The following is a 17,338-nucleotide window of genomic DNA, read 5'->3' as shown; positions in this document are numbered from 1 at the left end:
CTGATTCAGTGGGGCTCAGTAATGTGCATTTTAAAGAAGTTCCCATGGTAAATCAGATGTGATCTTGCTTTGAAAAACACATTTCTAGATTCTGATTATTTCATCTTCAGGGAGTTGCTTGCAATTCAAGAGATTGCCACCAGATGGCAGTAGTGCTTTGTGATAGATCTAAGCAAAGATCTGCTGCGAATAGTTGTTGGCTGGAAACAGTTCTTTATGGCAAGAATGTATAGAAAATAGGTAATTATTTTAGATAATTTCTAAAATTATTAGTCATGAAATCTGAAATTTCAGAGTTTAATTTTAAATTCAAATTTACTTTTCAAACGTTAGTCCAATACTGTGGCAACTGGCCATGAATGGCTTTTGAGCACCTGAAATGTGGTTAGTCTGAATTAAAATGTGCTAGACGTGTAATAAACACACTGAATTCCAAAGGAAAAAAAAAATAAAGTAAAATATCTTATTAATAATTTTTTCAGGATAATATGTTGAAATTAAAATATTTTGAGTTAAATTTTTATTATTAAAATGAACACCTGTTCCTTTTTACTTTTTCAAAATGAATAATAGAAAGTATAAAATTACATATGTGATGCACATTCTATTTCTATTAGGAAGCACTGTATAAGAAATCATCTAAATTAATTTCTTCATTTTGAAAGTAAGGGAATTGAGGGAAAGGGACCAGACTTGAAGTCGAAAGACCTCTATTGAAGTTCCAATCCAAACACTCATTGTATATTCCTTTGGGCAAGTTGTGTACCTTCGTTTAGCCTCCATTTCATCATCTGTAAAAAAAAAAAAAAAAAAAAAAAAAAAAAGGGCATAATTATAGCAGCACTACTTACTTAAAAAGAATGATTTAAAAGACCAAGTGAGATAATGTGGCTGAAGGAGCTTGTGTAAACTCTGAAGCATCACAAAGAGATCAAATTACTATTGTGGTTACTGATAACCACTAGAACCCAGGTCACACAGTCTCACAATTCATTAAAGCACCTGGTGTGGGAAGGTCACTGGAAGGGGCACTTAGGAGGTTACAACTGAGTTAAGGAGTTGTAGGCTACGGACACTTAGGAAGGGTAAGATGACAACACATGGTTAGAATGGTGATGGAAGTAAGTAATGGAAAACTTGTCACAAGGCATATTTGGTTACCAGTGAGAGTCATTTCTCTTTCATTTTTAAAATATGAATTTATTGAACTGAGACAGCAGGATTGGAAGGTTGGAGGGGGAGGGAAGACAGTAACAAAAATGAATAACGTGTTGTCCCTATTTGCAACAGGGTTTATCACCTGGGGGGGTGGGGAAGGCAGGCACAAACGATATGAAAGAGGAAAGACTGAGTGTGGAAGCTGCCAGCCTCAGGGCCTCTAATGGGAGCTTTGGTATTAGGAATGAGTGACAGGGGCTGCCAATTCCTCACCAACTCTCCCCTCTCCTCCTCTTCCTTACTATGCAGAATCTTGACTTTGTTGGGGGTTGGCAATTGGCCCAACTAAAATGCTACATTTCCCAGCTTCGTTTGAAGCTAGGGTAGCCACACAATGCAGTTCTGGACAATGAGATATAAGCAGAATTTGGACTGGGCCTCCACGAAAGCTGCTTAAAAGCAGGGGTTGGGGGGTGGGTGGTATTCAGCCAGTGTGCACACAAAAGCGCTTGGCCTTCTCTAGTGCGTGGACTGTGAGTATGATGGTGGCGATCCCAGCAGCCATTTTGTGAGCATGAGTTTAAAAGTCATACCCTACAACAGCAGATGAGAAAACTAGAATGAGCTTGGGACCTGGAAAACATCATGGAAATGCTAGAATACCCTGAATTTCCCACCTTTAATCTTCTCATTCTGTGGGGAAAAAATGATCTCCTATTTTCTGTAAGCCAGTGTTATTTGGGTTTCTGTTCTATGTGGCCAACTCAGTTTCTGAATGACGCTGAGCATGTTAGTGCATATATCAGGGCTCTTAGCTCCATGTGCCTATGGCAGGGAGCATATTAGAAAATGTTATTGTGTCTGGGGCCAGAAGGTCACATGAGATGGATAGGACAGGGACACTTTTAAGCTCTATGCCAGCAGGCAGGGTGGTGGTGAAGCCTCCTTCCCCCTCCTCAGGAGGACACGGATAGTAATAGCTCCAGGCCTCCCAAAGAAAGAGAAAACAGGAATACCACAAGGAGCAACATTTAAGAGAAGTGGGTGTTTAGGTGCCGACTGGTGCCAGCCCACCTGACTTCATCTCTTCTGCGTATACGTCTAGGTGATGTAAAGGGGAAATTGATTGGTGAGATATATTGAGTTTGAACTGATTTATTTTTTTAATTGTGGTGAAAACACATAGCATAAAATATATTGTCTTAACCTTTTGAACTGATTTCTTTTCATTATCACCCGTCCGATCATGTTTTCTTGTGGCTCCCACCTCAGAGGGTGACAGCACACATGGCCACAGGGAAGTGTGGTGGCAGGGACAGGGTGGTCCCCTTTGGGGCTCTAGGCTGACTTTTTTGAGTTAATTATTGACATGATAGTATGGAAATCTAGGCTTTGTGGAAATGGAGGGATGCCTCACAGATCTTCCTTTGGCCTAGTAAGTGCCAGGGTTGGTGGCTTAGGTAAGGGAGTTGACCACTCCTCAGGTGGGGAGGGCCCAGGTAACAAGAAAAAGAAGTGGAGAGCGACTCCATTCTGGCCCAGGGACGGTGGAGGAAGCATGGTCAGAGTGGCAGGCTGTGAGAGGTGAGCGCTCTGATTTCCTCCACCCAGGCCCAAGTGCTGGCTTGGCTAAGGGGATGCTACAGGTAGAGGAGTCTTGCTCCGCCTTGTAGGGGCTTAGAGGAGGTCACCTTGAAGTCTGCCCCTTCACCAACCTGTGAGTGGCCACATCAGAGTACACGTGGAGGCAGAGTGGAGGCAGGCAGAGCAAGGGCCTGAGCTCAGCTTCCTCCAGCTGCCGTGGGTGTCTGTGCCCTGTGGATAGTTTCTAGAAGTGTCCCCGTGAGCCCAAAGGAGGCTGGAAATTAGTTGAGAGTGGGAGTGGGAAGTCTACCAGACGGGTTGTGGCAACAGGTCAAGTGCCCTAAAGCTGAGGGTCAAGGGCAGACCCCCTGTGTTGGGTATTAGATGAGAGTCATAGCCGGACCTTAGGGGACGGTGGGTGAGGTGAGGACTGACCAAGACAAAGAAAGCAGAGCAGGACTCTCTGGCAGAGAGCTTTCGGCAAGTGGACAAGAAACATTCCTGGAGGATTTGGAGAAGGACAAGGACGTCAGCTCTTGCTAGAGAAGGCCACCATAACAAGCAGACCCACATCGCTACCTCTGAAAACATGGCAGTTATTTCTCACTCATGTTACGTGTCGGTGGCTGGGGCCAGTGGAGCTCTCGCCGCACAGGTCTTCTCAGTCTGGCTGAAGGAGCAGCACCAGCGTGTGTCAGGCCCTCCTCAGGGCAGGGAAAAGAGAGAGAGAGACCTGGTGGGAATCGACATTGGCTCTTAATGTGTCTGCTTTCACATGTCACTGGCCAAGGCAAGTCACACACTGGCCATATCAGTGGGGTGGGGAAGGACATTCCTCCCTCAGAAGTCACTGCAAAGCACATGGCGACAGAGCAAGGATGCATCACCCTCTTTCAGGGCAGGGGAGAGAGCGGTTGAGACTAAGACTAGAAGGTACCACAGGACTGTACCGCTTCTCCTCCAACATGAGTTCCCTTCAGCGGGCCCTTCCCCTCCCTTTGTGTCCCCAGACACTTGGTGGGAGCTGAAAGACTGACGATTTACCTGCAGAGCCCGAGTCCCCAAAAGGACAGGCTGGCTCATGGACTCAGGCTTTTTTTGCAAACCCGGACAAATTGCGGGATGCAAAGCGCTTGTAAAGACCAAGATCATGGAGGAGAAAAGCTGTCGCGTCTTCTGTTCGCCTGGGCGTGAGTAACTTTGGCTCCCAGTGACAGCACTGAAGGTGCAGGACAGAGAGCTGCCGGTGGGCCTCAGGGTCACCCCTCCCTCCCTCCGAGCGTGAACACGCACATTCATGGACTTCTTTTGGTGCAGGAGGGGGTTTTCCCCCAGCTAATAGGATCAACCTGTCCTTTACCTCAAACCTGTTTTTAAAAGGACATTCCTGTTTTTTTTTCCTTTCTTTAATTGCAGAATATTTTTATAACATACTTTGAACAAAATAAACAGAACTAGCAAAACAGTTATTAAAGTGCTATAAAGTGGTTTCCTCACACGTTCCCTCCTTTATTTCTTCCTCCTTCAGATGGGTCGAGCTCAGTTGGGCTGGGCTGGGTGAACCTAAGTGAATGTGCTGTGAGTTAGTGAAGGGACATCGGATAAGGTGCCGTCATACACCTACTTCTAAAGGAGCTGGGACACCTCCTCCCGCATCCCTTCAGGCAAATTCTTGCTCAACCACATTTTGTTAATTTATAGGCTGCAGAGCGCTCAGTTCTCAGGACCTGGGGCAATGGGCTGGGCTGATTTTACAGCAGGTGCAGGTGTTCTCTTTTCCCATTACTTAGCCCCTCCGTGTCATCCTCACGCCCCTTTCGAGGTGTCTGACTATATGCCACCATTAGAATCCCATGCCTTTGGGCCTAGCATTATGTTGAAAGGTCCCTCACTAAACCCTGAGGACCTTGGTATAACAAGGCCCTGGTGAGCACCAAAGTAAGGGCTGGAGGAAGGTAGTGGGGGTTTGGAGAAGTGGGAGAGGTGCTCAGAGGTGGGCTGGTGGAACAGAGGAGGTTGGGAGAGTGACCCATATGGGAGACCGACTCTGACAACTGCTGCTTTGCTTGCTCGCTGGCCGTGGCCACCCGTAAAGCTGCAGCAGAAAAGGGTGTAGCCCAGAATGAGCACAGGGCTTTTGTCCCTGGGTGGATGGAGGACAGGAACGGGAGCATATGGGGGCAAGCTGGGCCTCGTTCCTCCCATCTGGATCCCCGTTGGAAGGGTGGGGTCTGAGTGGTCCCACACCGCCCTGGCCCCATAAAGTATCCTCGTTGGGGGTGGGTGGTTAGGAAGGACGGCCCTGGTCCCAGGAACACTTCCTGCCCTGGATGAGGCCTGGACATCGCTATGTGGGATGTGGGAGGGGGGCTGGGGGTGTTGAGAAGGAGGAAAACTCTTCCCTATTCTCTGCTGGCCCCTCTCTCAGAACGCTCAGAGTGCGGAACAGAAAGTAAGCTCCCAGAGCCCGACACACCATTCTGACCATCTCCTGTGTTAAATATCACATGGTGTTTTTTCCAAGGTAGACACGATACTCTCTGCTGTCACTTTCCCCAGAGCCCATGATCAGTCATGAGTTCCTCAGACGAACACTGACGAACTCATGACTGATAATGGTCAGAGATGTATCCTTGCTCAGAAGAATCTGCCCCTCGATAAAGAGAAGACTCGCTAGAACCTGGATTTCCAGTAGAAGGGAGGAGAGGGAGAAAATTTGAGGAAGGGAGACTTTCTCTTCACTCTCATAATGAAGGTCACACTAGTCAGCCCCCAGAGGTAGAGAATGCTAGAATTTGCAAAGCTGTTTCCCATATGGACCCTGATTTGATCTTCCCACCCACTGATATTAGTAGGCAAGGAAAGGGCAGTTATCACCACGGGCAAGTGAAGAAACGGAGGTGCAGAGAGATCAGGGCCACACAGCCAGATGGTAGCAGAGCTAGGACAGGGAGTGATTCTTTTCGCTCTAAGCCAGGCCTTTTCTGTGATGCTCGATGCAGAGATGCAGCCTGAGCACAAGAGTGTGGACCAGAGAGGACTGGAGGTGGTGGATAAGGCAGGGCGTTTGGAATCAGAGGACCTACCTTAGGATTCGAACTGCATCTCTTTCTCAGAAGTTAGTTAAAACCTGAGAGCCTCAGTCTCCTCACCAGTAAAGTGGGGACAATAACCCCACTTTTGTTTACTTAACAGGGTTACTGTGAGGATCAAACATGAGATAATGTGATGGAAGAAAAGTTTGCAAACAGCTGCCCACACGCGAGCTTCCAGGATGTGAGGGCTGGACCCCCTTGGTACTGCTCACACCCTTCCTTTGGGGGAGGCAGCAGGCTCAGAAATAGCCGTCACTTCTGTCCTCCCCATTTCCCCCGGGATTGAGGCTGAGTATTTTCTTCTTGAAAAAACAAAACAAAAAAAAAATCAAAGCAGTTGCAGAAATATCAAAAGCTCATTTCTGCTTCCCCTCTGCTGCCCTCTGCTCTGTGAGGCCAAAAGGAGAGGATGTTGCTGGAGACCTGCGTTAGGCTGGGGCCTTCCAGCGTCCTCCCGGCCCACCAAGGGCCACCAGGAAAGACCTGGACAATGTTAGTCATCTGTTCACAGGCCAACACGGGTAGCACTCTGAGGTGTGGAAGTGTGGTCTTCCTTGGGAGATGGGGCGGAGAGGAGAGGAGCCCAGCTCTTTCAGGCCAGGCTGTCACTGCCTGGGAGCACCAAAGAACCACCTGGATATGCCCAGAGAAATGTATTCTGTCCTCTTCACCAGAAATAATTATTCGTTTCAACTGATACCTTTCTGGCCATTTGCAGAATGGAGTTCAGAAGCCTGTGAGTCTCGTTTTTCTCCCTCTAATGATCAGCAGATGAGTTTCCAGGTATGCTTATGTTTGTATAAAATGGAGAGACCAGCTTCAGAGGAGAAACAAAACCCACAGAGCGCATGTTGTGTGGCACCGCCAGGCAACCTCAGATGGGAGCAGGTAGGGTTCTGGTCCTCTGTCACGAGGTGATGGCTGAGGACCTGTCCTCCCACCCCTGATCCAGGGTCTTCACCTGAGTTGGTTAGGTGGGCCCACTGGTTCATCTGTGTCTCCCAAACCACACTCAGAAATTCGTAATGGCAGCAAAAGGGATTCACTGAGAAGAACCTAACCTACAGTACAAATGAACTATATATCGTTTGCCAAACAGTTAGGCGCAGTCCTATGTACCCATAGTAACTTTAGACAATACAAGGTATGAGTCTGGTGTTAATTACTAATCCCTCCTCTACGGGGGACAGAGAAAGGAATGTTACAGTTCATATTCTAGCCCAGGTTTTTGGCAGTGTCCTGGTTCTGTCCTTTATTCTGACCCTCGTCTTGTCCCAAACCATTTGGAGTCCCATGTGGTTCCATGCCAGCTGACCCTTTTCTTCTTAGGGCATGCAGCCTAGGGATTCTTAGTTTCTTTAATTTCCCAAAGTTAGATTTCGAATACAGGGTTCAGCAGGCATGTTTTCATAGCTCTCTTTCTTTGCTGTTTGCTGCACCACAGGCTTGTCTGGAGGCTAGAAACACAGTGGGTGGGGCTCTCGGCCAGAGTACATTCTGCTAAATAAGTCGCTTGTGCCAAGAACCTTCTTTCTGCCACCGCTGCGGTAGGTGCCGTTCTACTGGCAGCCTTGGATTTTAATAGGAAAGGCACAACTTCTGACTATTATATCATAGGGTTTTCCTCTATTTTATAATAAAAACATTTTCTAAACTAACTACTGTATGGCTAGTCACCACCAGCTGTCTGTATATATGCCCACATGTGTTACTGTAATATACTCACCCAAAGGTCAGGTATGTGGTGAAATTTGAGGCTACAGGCTTCTCTCTTAGCATGTGTTATGAGGGCTGAGGAGAGGGTGACCAGGGAGGATCTGGGAAGGCAGATCATGTAGTCACGGAGTTTTGTTTGAGGGGCTTGGGAATTCATTAGGAGATGGGAAGAGAGCTGGCAAACACATCACCTGCCTGATGGGGGAAGGGGAAGAACCTACTGAGGCAGAACCCAGGATTTGATCCATTTAATTTATTTGATAAATATGATTTTAGCACCTGCTACGTCCCAGGCCCTCTTCTAGTAGGTGGGGATACAGCAGCGAACAAAACAGACAAAAATCACTATGATCATGGGGCTGAATTTCTACTGCTGTGCTGTGACTCCATTCATTGGATGAGGACTTTAGGTATCAAGGTCCTAACCTTATCAATATGATTGGTTGTAAATGGCTCAGATGGTGTCTTTCCTCCCCCACCCCTTCCTTCTTTTCATCCTCTTCTACACACCCTAGAATTGTTATCTTGCTCCTTAGTGAAAAGACCCAAGATCCCCCTTGGGAAAGACCCCAAGTTCTGGTGGCTACCACCCTAGGGCTCCCAGGTATATGGAGACTATCTCTCAGGGCTTCCCTTAGCCTGTATGACTGAGAGATCTTTGGATCTGAGGTCACAGAAGCATCCCTGCCTATCCATCTCTCAGATTTCTTCTCATCCCTTTCACGTTGAAAATCAAGCAATAAAGATAAAATCTTGAAAGCAAGCAAAGACACAAAAGACTGACAACTGACTTCTTAAGTAGAACAATGGAAGCCAGAAGACAATGAAATGATACCTTCAAAGCTCTGAAAGAGAACAAATGTTGCCTAGTAAAAGTCTGTGGAAGCACAAATATCCTTCCAAAATAAAGGGAGGAAATGATACTTTCAGAAAAAACAAAATTTGATAAATCTCATCTTCAGCTGACCTGCACCAAAGGAAATATTAAAGTGTATTCTTAGTCAGAAGGAAAATGAACTCAAATGTAATCTGAGAGATGAAAGAAGGAATGAAGAACAATAGAAAAGGTAAATAGGGCCGCCCGGTGGCTCAGGCAGTTGGAGCTCCATGTTCCTAACTCTGAAGGCTGCCGGTTCGATTCCCACATGGGCCAGTGGGCTCTCACCACAAGGTTGCCGGTTCAACTCTTTGAGTTCCACAAGGGATGGTGGGCTGCGCCCCCTGCAACTAGCAATGGCAACTGGACCTGGAGCTGAGCTGCGCCCTCCACAACTAAGACTGAAAGTTCAACTTGAAGCTGAACGGCACCCTCCACAACTAAGATTGAAAGGACAACAACTTGACTTGGAAAAAAGTCCTGGAAGTACACCCTGTTTCCCAATAAAGTCCTGTTCACCTTCCCCAATAAAATCTTTAAAAAAAAACAACAACAAAAAACTACCTGGGTTTCAAGTGTACAATTTTTAAAAAAAAAGAAAAGGTAAATATGTGTAAATGTAAGTGAATATTGACTACGTATACAATAATAATATCTTGTATAGTGAATTAAAATATCTGAAATAACATGAAAATAGCATATGTTGGAGGATGGTGGTAGAGTTAAAGCAGTCTGAGGTCCTTGCATTATACAGCAGTGGTAGAAATACTTACTTGTATCTAATTTTAATTAGACAGATGTTGCAACAACATCACATAAAAAAAAGGAAAAAAACTTCAAAATCACCAACGTGAATTGTTCTCAAAAGAGTGAATCAAATGGCACCATAAAAATATTGACTCAATCCAAAAGAAGGCAAGAAAGGATCATAGAACCTGAAGGACAATTATAAAGTAAATAAGATGGTAGATTAAAACTCAACATAACAGTAATTACAATAAATATAGAAGAATTAAAAATTTCACTTAAAATACATAATTGTTAGAGCAAAAACAAAATGAAACCTAACTGTATCCTGCTTATAAGAGGTATGCTTTAAATGTCACTTGTATATAAAAAGATTAGAAGAAAGAAATGATAAAAAATACTGTACAAAGAAAGTTGGGGTAGCTGTATTTATATCAAATGAAATAAATTAAAGCAAAAAATCATTACAAAAACAATTCTAAAAAAAGCTAAAACATTTCAAAAAGCTAAAACAATTCTAAAGTTATATGAATCTAATAATATTACCTCAAAGTAAACAAAGTGAAAATGACAGAACTAAAAGACAAAATAGAAAAGCCACAATCATTTATGTAGGAGATTTTTTACACACCTCTCTGTTACTAATAGATCAAGCAGAAATTACCCGGTAAGGATACAAAGAATTTGAACAAGATGGTTCACAAACTTGAATTAATTGGTATATACAGAACATAGCTTCCAACAATGGCAAACATACAATGTTTGCAAGTGCAGGTGGAACATTTGCTCCTATGTGAGACCATGAAGCAAGTCTCAACAATTTTCAAAGGATTGAAATTTTCACTGACTACATTAGAATTAAACTTAAAATCAGCAACAGAAAAGACAATTAGAAGGTCCTCAAGTGTTTGGAAATTAAGCAATATTTTTCTAAATAACTGATAACCAAAGAAGAAATCACAATGGGAATTAGAAAATGTTTTGAACTGAATGACAATAAGAAGACTACATTTGATAAATGCAAGACAGGTAGGATGCAATTAAAGCCAGACTTCAGAGGAAATTTATAGCTTCAAATGCTTATATTAGAAAAGAAGGGCTGAACATCATTTATGTAAATATCCAACTCAAGTAGTTAGAAAAATAAACTAAATCCAAAGAAAATAAGATGATAGAAATAATGAAGATGGGGGCACATATTAATGAATTAGAAAAGAAACAAAGAATAGAAAGAACCCACAAAGTTGATTTTACGAAAAGACCAATAAAGTTAACAAGCGTCTGGTAAAATTAATCAGGAAGAGAGAGAGAGAGAGAGAGAGAGAGAGAGAGAGAGAGAGAGAGAGAGAAATTGATTTATTTTAAGAAATTTGCTCATTGGCTTATGCAACTATGGAAGCTGACAAGTCAAAAAATGCAGAGTAACCCCGCAGCTAGAGACCCAGGAAATAGCCAGTGTTGCATCATGACTGGTAATGCCAAGCATTGCCAAGGATGTGATGCAACTAGAGTTCTTATGCATTGCTAGTGTGAGTGTACGCTGGAAACTATATGAACACATACATATCCTGTGACACAACATGGCCACTCTTAGGTATACACCCTGGAGAAATGTACTCATGACACCAAAAGGCATGTATGAGAATGTCCTTAGCTTTATATAGTAGCCCTAAATCAGAAACAACTCAAATACCCATCATCAATAGAAGGGATAAACAAATGTTGGTAATACTCATACAATGGATACTTTCCAGCAATGAGAATAAATCTAGCCACATCCAACAAGAAGGATGAGACCCATAAACATAACATTAAGTGAAGAAGCTAGACATGAAAGAGTACACATTGCATGACTGTGTTTAGATAACGTTCAAAATCAGGCAAAACTAATACACAGTGTTAGAGGTCAGGACGGTGGTGACATTTGGAAAGGAGGAAGTGGGGAGTGATTACAAAGGGTCTTGAGAGGGCTTCTGAGATATTGCTCATGTTTTATTTGTTTGAGTGTTTGTTATATGGTGTGGCTACTTCGTGAAATTCATTAAGCTTACATTTTAAAAATTATAAAAAGAGAAAGAACAAGGGAAAGGGGACTGGAGATAAAAAGGGTAGATAACAGTTTCTAGAAAGTTCACTCTAAGGGAATAAAAATGAGAGGAGGTGGTCAAGAGTGTTTTCTTTTCCTTTAAAATATATTTATATTTTAAAGTAGGACATGTTTGTATACTGATGAGAATAATCCAGTAAAAAGGGGAGAATTGACGATGTTGGAGGGAGAGGCAAGAGCTGCGGGAGAGACATCCACGGGTAGTGGAGGGGGGTGGTATGTGTCATGCAGGAATGGAGGGCAGTCCACCCAGGCCAGCAGACAGGAGTGGAAGTGTGGAGGGGCGCTGACACAAGAGCTTCCTTTTCTGTTGCTCAAGCCTCCTCCCTCAGGGTACCTGCACCCACACTCTCTCATTCCTAATCTAGTTCATGAATTAAATGAATGGATTCTCTGCTTCCTGAAAGGGAGACAGGGACTGGAAGGCGGGAACTGGTGGCCTGGCCTGTTCTTTGGGTGAGGCACTAGAGGAGTTTACGGCTGGGCAGGAGGTGCAGGTCCCAGCCTGAAATAGGCTTTAGGGGGTTTTCTGTAGATTTCTGCCATTAGAAGCGCCTTTCCCAAGTGGCTGATTCTGGGTAAATTGGGATGGTAACCCAGTGCTCGCTCCCTGCTCCCCTACCCTCGGCCCCATCTCTGACCCACTTTTGGGGGCAGTGACCTCTGGCCACTCGCCATTCTCATAGGACCCCAGGGCTCTCCCTGTGAGCAGGAGGAGGGAACCTCAGCTTCAGGAAGGGCAGGAAGCCAGCTTAAAAAAGCACATTCCTTGGCAGGTTAAAAAACATTTTTTTTTTTAAATGTAGAAACTTAACCTTTGCTAGGAAATGGTTGCGGTATTTTCTTTAAATGAAAAGAGACCATTGTGAGTCGAATTTTGGAAACTACACAACATCCTGGTGCTGTTCTCCAGGGCGGTCTCAGGCAGCCCTCATCAGGCCGGCTCTGGTCTTTTCTCCAGATGGCCTCTCCTTGCACAGTTGGAGGGACTGGTCCCCAAAAAGACCACCAGAATGCTGAACAGGGGACCTCCGGCAGAAGGGGCTTCTCATTTCCTGCAGTGGCCTCCACTTAGGACCAGCTCCATAATTTGTGGGACCCAGTGCAAAGTGAAAATGCGGAGTCCCTGGTTCAAAAACCATTAAGACTTTCAAAATGGTGACAGCAGAGCACTAAACCAAATGTGGGCCCTTCTGAGCACAAAACCGTCTACGTGAGGGATCCTGTGTGACCACACAGGTCACAGACCTGGCCTCCACTTGATTCTGGCAGATAATATCACTCATTCTGCAGGCCAACTGCGGTTTTTGAAACTGCTCTCTTAGGCGATACCACCAGGGCTAGATGCGGACCCCCAATGATACAGGCAGCACTCAGAGCTTCCTTCTGGGGTCCCACCTCCATCCCCGGCTCCCACATACCACAGCTGGCAACAATTTCCCAACCTGGCTCTTCACTCAAATTTCTTTCCCGTCACATTTCATAGACTGTGCACCTCGGTCATGAAAACATTCTGGGTTTAATCTGCGCTTGCTTGTAACCCAGGATCTGGGTAATCAGGGGACACAGAACAGCTGAAAGGAGTGCGGGGCTCCTTGACTCTCCTTGAGTTGTTTACAAGCCTCCTGATAGGACCTACTGTAAATAGGAAAGTATAGTCACATGCCAACTTTGCAGCAAATTAAAATCATCCCCGGCTTTCCCTGAATCTTAACACATAGCAGTTTCTGTTTGTGCAGCATTTATTACCTTGCATGCTACTTACAGACTTGCGTAGTTCTCTGCTTAGCCAGGCCTAACCATTTGTGCACTCCGGGCTCTGGGAGGCCCACCATGTTCCCAGGGTCAGCCTGACCTCACAAGCCCGGACCCTCTCCAGACCTGCACTGTCTAATAGAGTAGCCAGTAGCCACTTGTGGCTCCTGAGCACTTGAACTGTGGCTCGCCTGAACTGAGACATGTTGCTCATGTAGATAGAATACACACTGGACTCTGAAGTCTTAGTACGAAGAGAAGAATGGACGATATCTCATTAATAATTTTTTACATTGATTACATGTGGAAAGATAACACAGTCACATGACCATAATGACGTTTTGGTCAACAGTGGATTGCATATATGACAGTGGTCCCATAGGATTATAATGGACCTGAAAAATTCCTGTCGAGCTAGTGACGCGGCAGCCATCATAATGGCATAGGGCAACGCGTTACTCACGTTTGTTGTGATGCTGATGAATGGTGTGCAGTAATGTCCTCGGCCTTCACATCCACTCACCACTCACTCAACTGACTTACCCACCGCAACTTCCCAGCCTGCAAGCTCCATTCATGATAAGTGCCCTACATAGTGTACCATTGGTTACCTTTTACGCCATATTTTTACTGTACCTTTTTTAGGTGTAGATGTGTTTAGATGCACAAATACCTACCATGGTGTTACAGTTGCCTACAGTATTCAGTACAGTCACAGGTGATACAGGCCAGTATTCTGTGAGCAAGAGGCTGTACCATACAGCCTAGGTGTGCAGGGGGCTCTGCCATCTAGGTTTGTGTGAGTGCACTCTGCGATGTTCACACAATGATGAAATCATCTAACAACAAGCTGATTTCACATTTCTTAGAATATATCCCCATCATTAAGTGACACATTATTATTACTTATATACTATTACTTATATAGCATTACTTATATAATGAATAAAATAAAACATTATTAAAGTTAATTTCATATTTCTTTTTCCTTTTTTAATGTAGCTACTAGAAGATTTAAAATGATGTGTATGGCTTGCACTTGTGGCTTGTGTCATATGTATGTTGGATCGTACTACTCTCACACTTCTTCTTGTTGTATTTCCATGTCCAAGCCAATGTGGATTTCATACACATGTGACTGACAGAACCTTGGAAGGAAAACAAGATACAGAGAGATCATATGACCTGACCCCAAATGCCACCTTCTCCAGGAAGACTCATCAAAATGTCCCAGGGCCACCTAACACTACTAGCCCAGGGGCCTTTGTTTGGCCATTGGGGATCTATCTGCCATGTGTTTTCTTTATTTTTATTTTATTTTTTCTATTTTCCCAGTTAAGAACCACATTTTTCCAATGTTAGGAATTTAAAAAGGTTGTCTTGCTCAGTGAGAAATGTCATCATCCTTCCGAACCAGCTTACTGACAGCAGACAACTGTCGCTGAGAACAGAGTATGACGCAAATTATGACATCATGGCAATGCCATGTGTTTTCAACCAACACACATTTACTAAACATCTACAGCTGCAAGGCAATGTAGCATAGTGACGTCAAAGCACAGGCTCCATCTAGAGTCTCCATCACCTAGGCCTGACTTTACTACTTATGAACTACATACCCTTGAATGAGTGACTTACCACTTCATGCCTTAGTCTTCCCATCTGTAAAATGGGAATTCTAACACCCAAGAGCAGAATCAGGATGGTGATTCAAGTGTCTACCTTCCAGGCTTGTTGTGAGGATTACTAGAATGAGGAAAAGAAAGCCGTTAGCACAGAGATATGTGCTCCACTGTGGCCCTGCTATAGATAGTTCTGGGCCTGACCTGGCCCCTGGACTTTCACAGGGTCCAACAACCTCTGAGGAAGAAATGGGCATGATTGAGGGCACCAAGTAAGTGTGGGAACCATGATCTTGGAGAGGTTCCAAGGAAGAGTAGAGACACCCTGTGCCAGCTAGGACAAATGCCAAAATTTGGAGTCCAGAAAGGTGTCTGTCCAGTCAGGATGCTGACCTAGAGGGCCTGGCATAGATGGAACTGGAGGGTGGCTGGAAAATGAGTGAGGAATGGACAATTCCACTCTCAATTGTTTGAACTCAAAATATCCCCCCCCCCCCCAACTGGGGCTGAACCCATAGACAAGACTAAGGGAGTGGGCCCAGATCACTTTCCAAGTCCTAAATTGGGTCTCAGTAGGCAGATCTGGGGTGTTGAACCCATTTTTTGCCTTGTAGTCTTGTTCCTATAAGGCAACTGAATTAGGGTGATGTTTGTTAATGAAGCAAATAAATTCCAAAATGTCAGTGGCTGGACAAAATAGACTTTAATTCTCACAGACAGCAGTTCAAGGTGGGTATTCCTAGCCAGCAGGAGGCCTTCCACGTGGTGACTCAGGGATCCAGGCTTCTTGCATTAAGTGGCTCTGCCCTCCCATATGGCATTAGAGTTCTCTGCCTCCAGAGGGAAGACAGGGAAGAGGAGAGGTAGAAGGCACAACTGCTTTTAACTACCTTGGCCTGGATGTGACAGCTATTATTCTATGCACATTCCAGCCACAAGAACGAATCATACAGCCTCTCCTAGATGCAAGAGAGACTGGGAAATGATGACTTCATGACAGAACGGAGAGCACAAATTTCTGGTGGCTGTCTCTGCCCACCCCGACTTGTAGAGAGAGCTAACCCAGCAACCTGGACTTCTTTCTCCCTACCAGGCCCCCAGCCCTTCTCTAAGCCACCTGCCAGTCACCATAGCCAGGCTGGGTTCTGAGAGGACTCCTGAAGAGGAATGGAGGGGGAAAAAAACATGGACACTCCCTAGGGATTCCTAACAGTGTTCCCCATGTATGGCGCTTTATTGTTCCCAAAGCCAACTACGCAGGTAAGGCAGAGAGGGAGGCAGGGACAATCACCTTCATTTGACAGGCAAAGAAGCAGAGGCCCAGAGAGGCTGAGCTCCTGGCACAAGGTTGCACAGGAGTGTGTGAATGAGAACACAGATGTTGGTCTACCAACTCTGGACTCTCTGTATAAGCTTGATAAGCGTGTTTCTCTCTTACGGCTGGTCAGAGCTAGGGCCCCAGGTGGGGCTGGGAAACTCACATCCAGGGAGCAGCAGGTCCTCCCTGGGGGCTTCTCTGGGCTGGGTGCTCAGCCTTCCCTACAGAACATATGTTTCCTGTTTTCCTTCTACCTCTGGCTTAGGGCAGAGAACAGGGTTTTCCTGAGCGGAAGAGCCTCAAAGACTTGGCTCACTACCAGCTAGTTCTGCTAGATCTGTCCGCTCATGGCTCTTATTATTCAGGATAATGAGCCCCCTCACCCACCCATCCAATGATCTTTGTGGCCATTATCTCCCCTCATCCTCCCCAAACTCTCAAGACCTGGAGTTCTAAAGAACCCAGGCCCTGACTCCCACCTTGGTGTTCTGTGAAGACACTTTGCTTACCAGCCAAGCTCCTTGGCAACAGCTGGGGATCTGTGCCGTCCTGGAACCTACAAGCCAGCTAGAACCATGGAGCAGGTCTCTGGGTCCCAGGGCTTGCGAAAGGCAAGCCAGGACTTTGGCCAACCCTGCAGCCCTGGGAGGTGCCAAGCCCTAACACCTCCCCTCCGACTGTTTCCCAGTTGTCCTGGAGTGGAGGCTGGGGCCAGTGGGTGACATCATCCAGCTCTCCAGCCGGCATCATGTGAGGCTGGCATGACCTGGGGCTCCGTGTGTAACTCTGCTCTAAAGCACAGAGTCAGCATCTTCCCCACTGTCTGGTCCAGGGCTCTCCTTTGTTTCCTGGATGAAAGAAGAGGAAGGGCAAGAGAACATTCCAGGTCTGCCGAGTCTCAGACTCCGGTGCTGGTGTGAGCCTTAAAGGAGAATGGCAGGATTTGATTGAAAGAGAGAACAGAATGGTGGTTGCCATGCTATTTATTGGGAGGAGGGGGAAATGGGGTGATGCAGGTCAAAGGGTAAAAACTTCCAGTTATAAGAAGAATAAGTTCAGCGGATCTAATGTACAGCCTGGTGTTGTCCATTAGTTAATAATACAGTATTGTATACTTGAGGTTGCTGAGAATCGATCTTAAGCATTCTTACCACACACACACAAGAGTTAACTATGTTAACCAGGTGAGGTGATGGATGTGCTAATATTTTGATCTTGGTAATCATTCCACAATGTATGTGTGTATCAAAGCATCACGTTGTGCACTTTAACTACATACAATTACATTTGTCAATGATCCCTCAATAAAGTTAAAAAAGAATAAAAAAAAGAAAGGGGGCAGCTAGTGCTCCCCACTGG

The 17,338-nt window shown here is 45.2% G+C and overlaps 1 long non-coding RNA gene and 1 other non-coding gene across 2 annotated transcripts; both read right to left on the bottom strand.

Moving 5' to 3' along the window:
• Positions 1 to 215: 215 nt before the first annotated feature.
• LOC141571822 (uncharacterized) lies at positions 216 to 16,607 on the bottom strand. Its single transcript, XR_016019853.1, has 3 exons — positions 16,489 to 16,607; positions 14,678 to 14,785; positions 216 to 3,475 (listed from the first exon to the last, which is right to left on the bottom strand). It is a non-coding gene; the product is annotated as an uncharacterized LOC141571822 (long non-coding RNA).
• On the bottom strand, positions 14,421 to 14,519 carry LOC141571964 (small nucleolar RNA SNORD16). Its single transcript, XR_012496998.1, has one exon. It is a non-coding gene; the product is annotated as a small nucleolar RNA SNORD16 (small nucleolar RNA).
• Positions 16,608 to 17,338: the final 731 nt, after the last annotated feature.

This window comes from Rhinolophus sinicus, chromosome 2 (assembly GCF_057876585.1).
Source record: "Rhinolophus sinicus isolate RSI-liver-muscle chromosome 2, RSI-T2T, whole genome shotgun sequence".
Classification (NCBI taxonomy): domain Eukaryota; kingdom Metazoa; phylum Chordata; class Mammalia; order Chiroptera; family Rhinolophidae; genus Rhinolophus; species Rhinolophus sinicus.
Note: the sequence above shows the minus strand (reverse complement) of the source record. Positions and strands in the feature narration are given on the sequence as shown.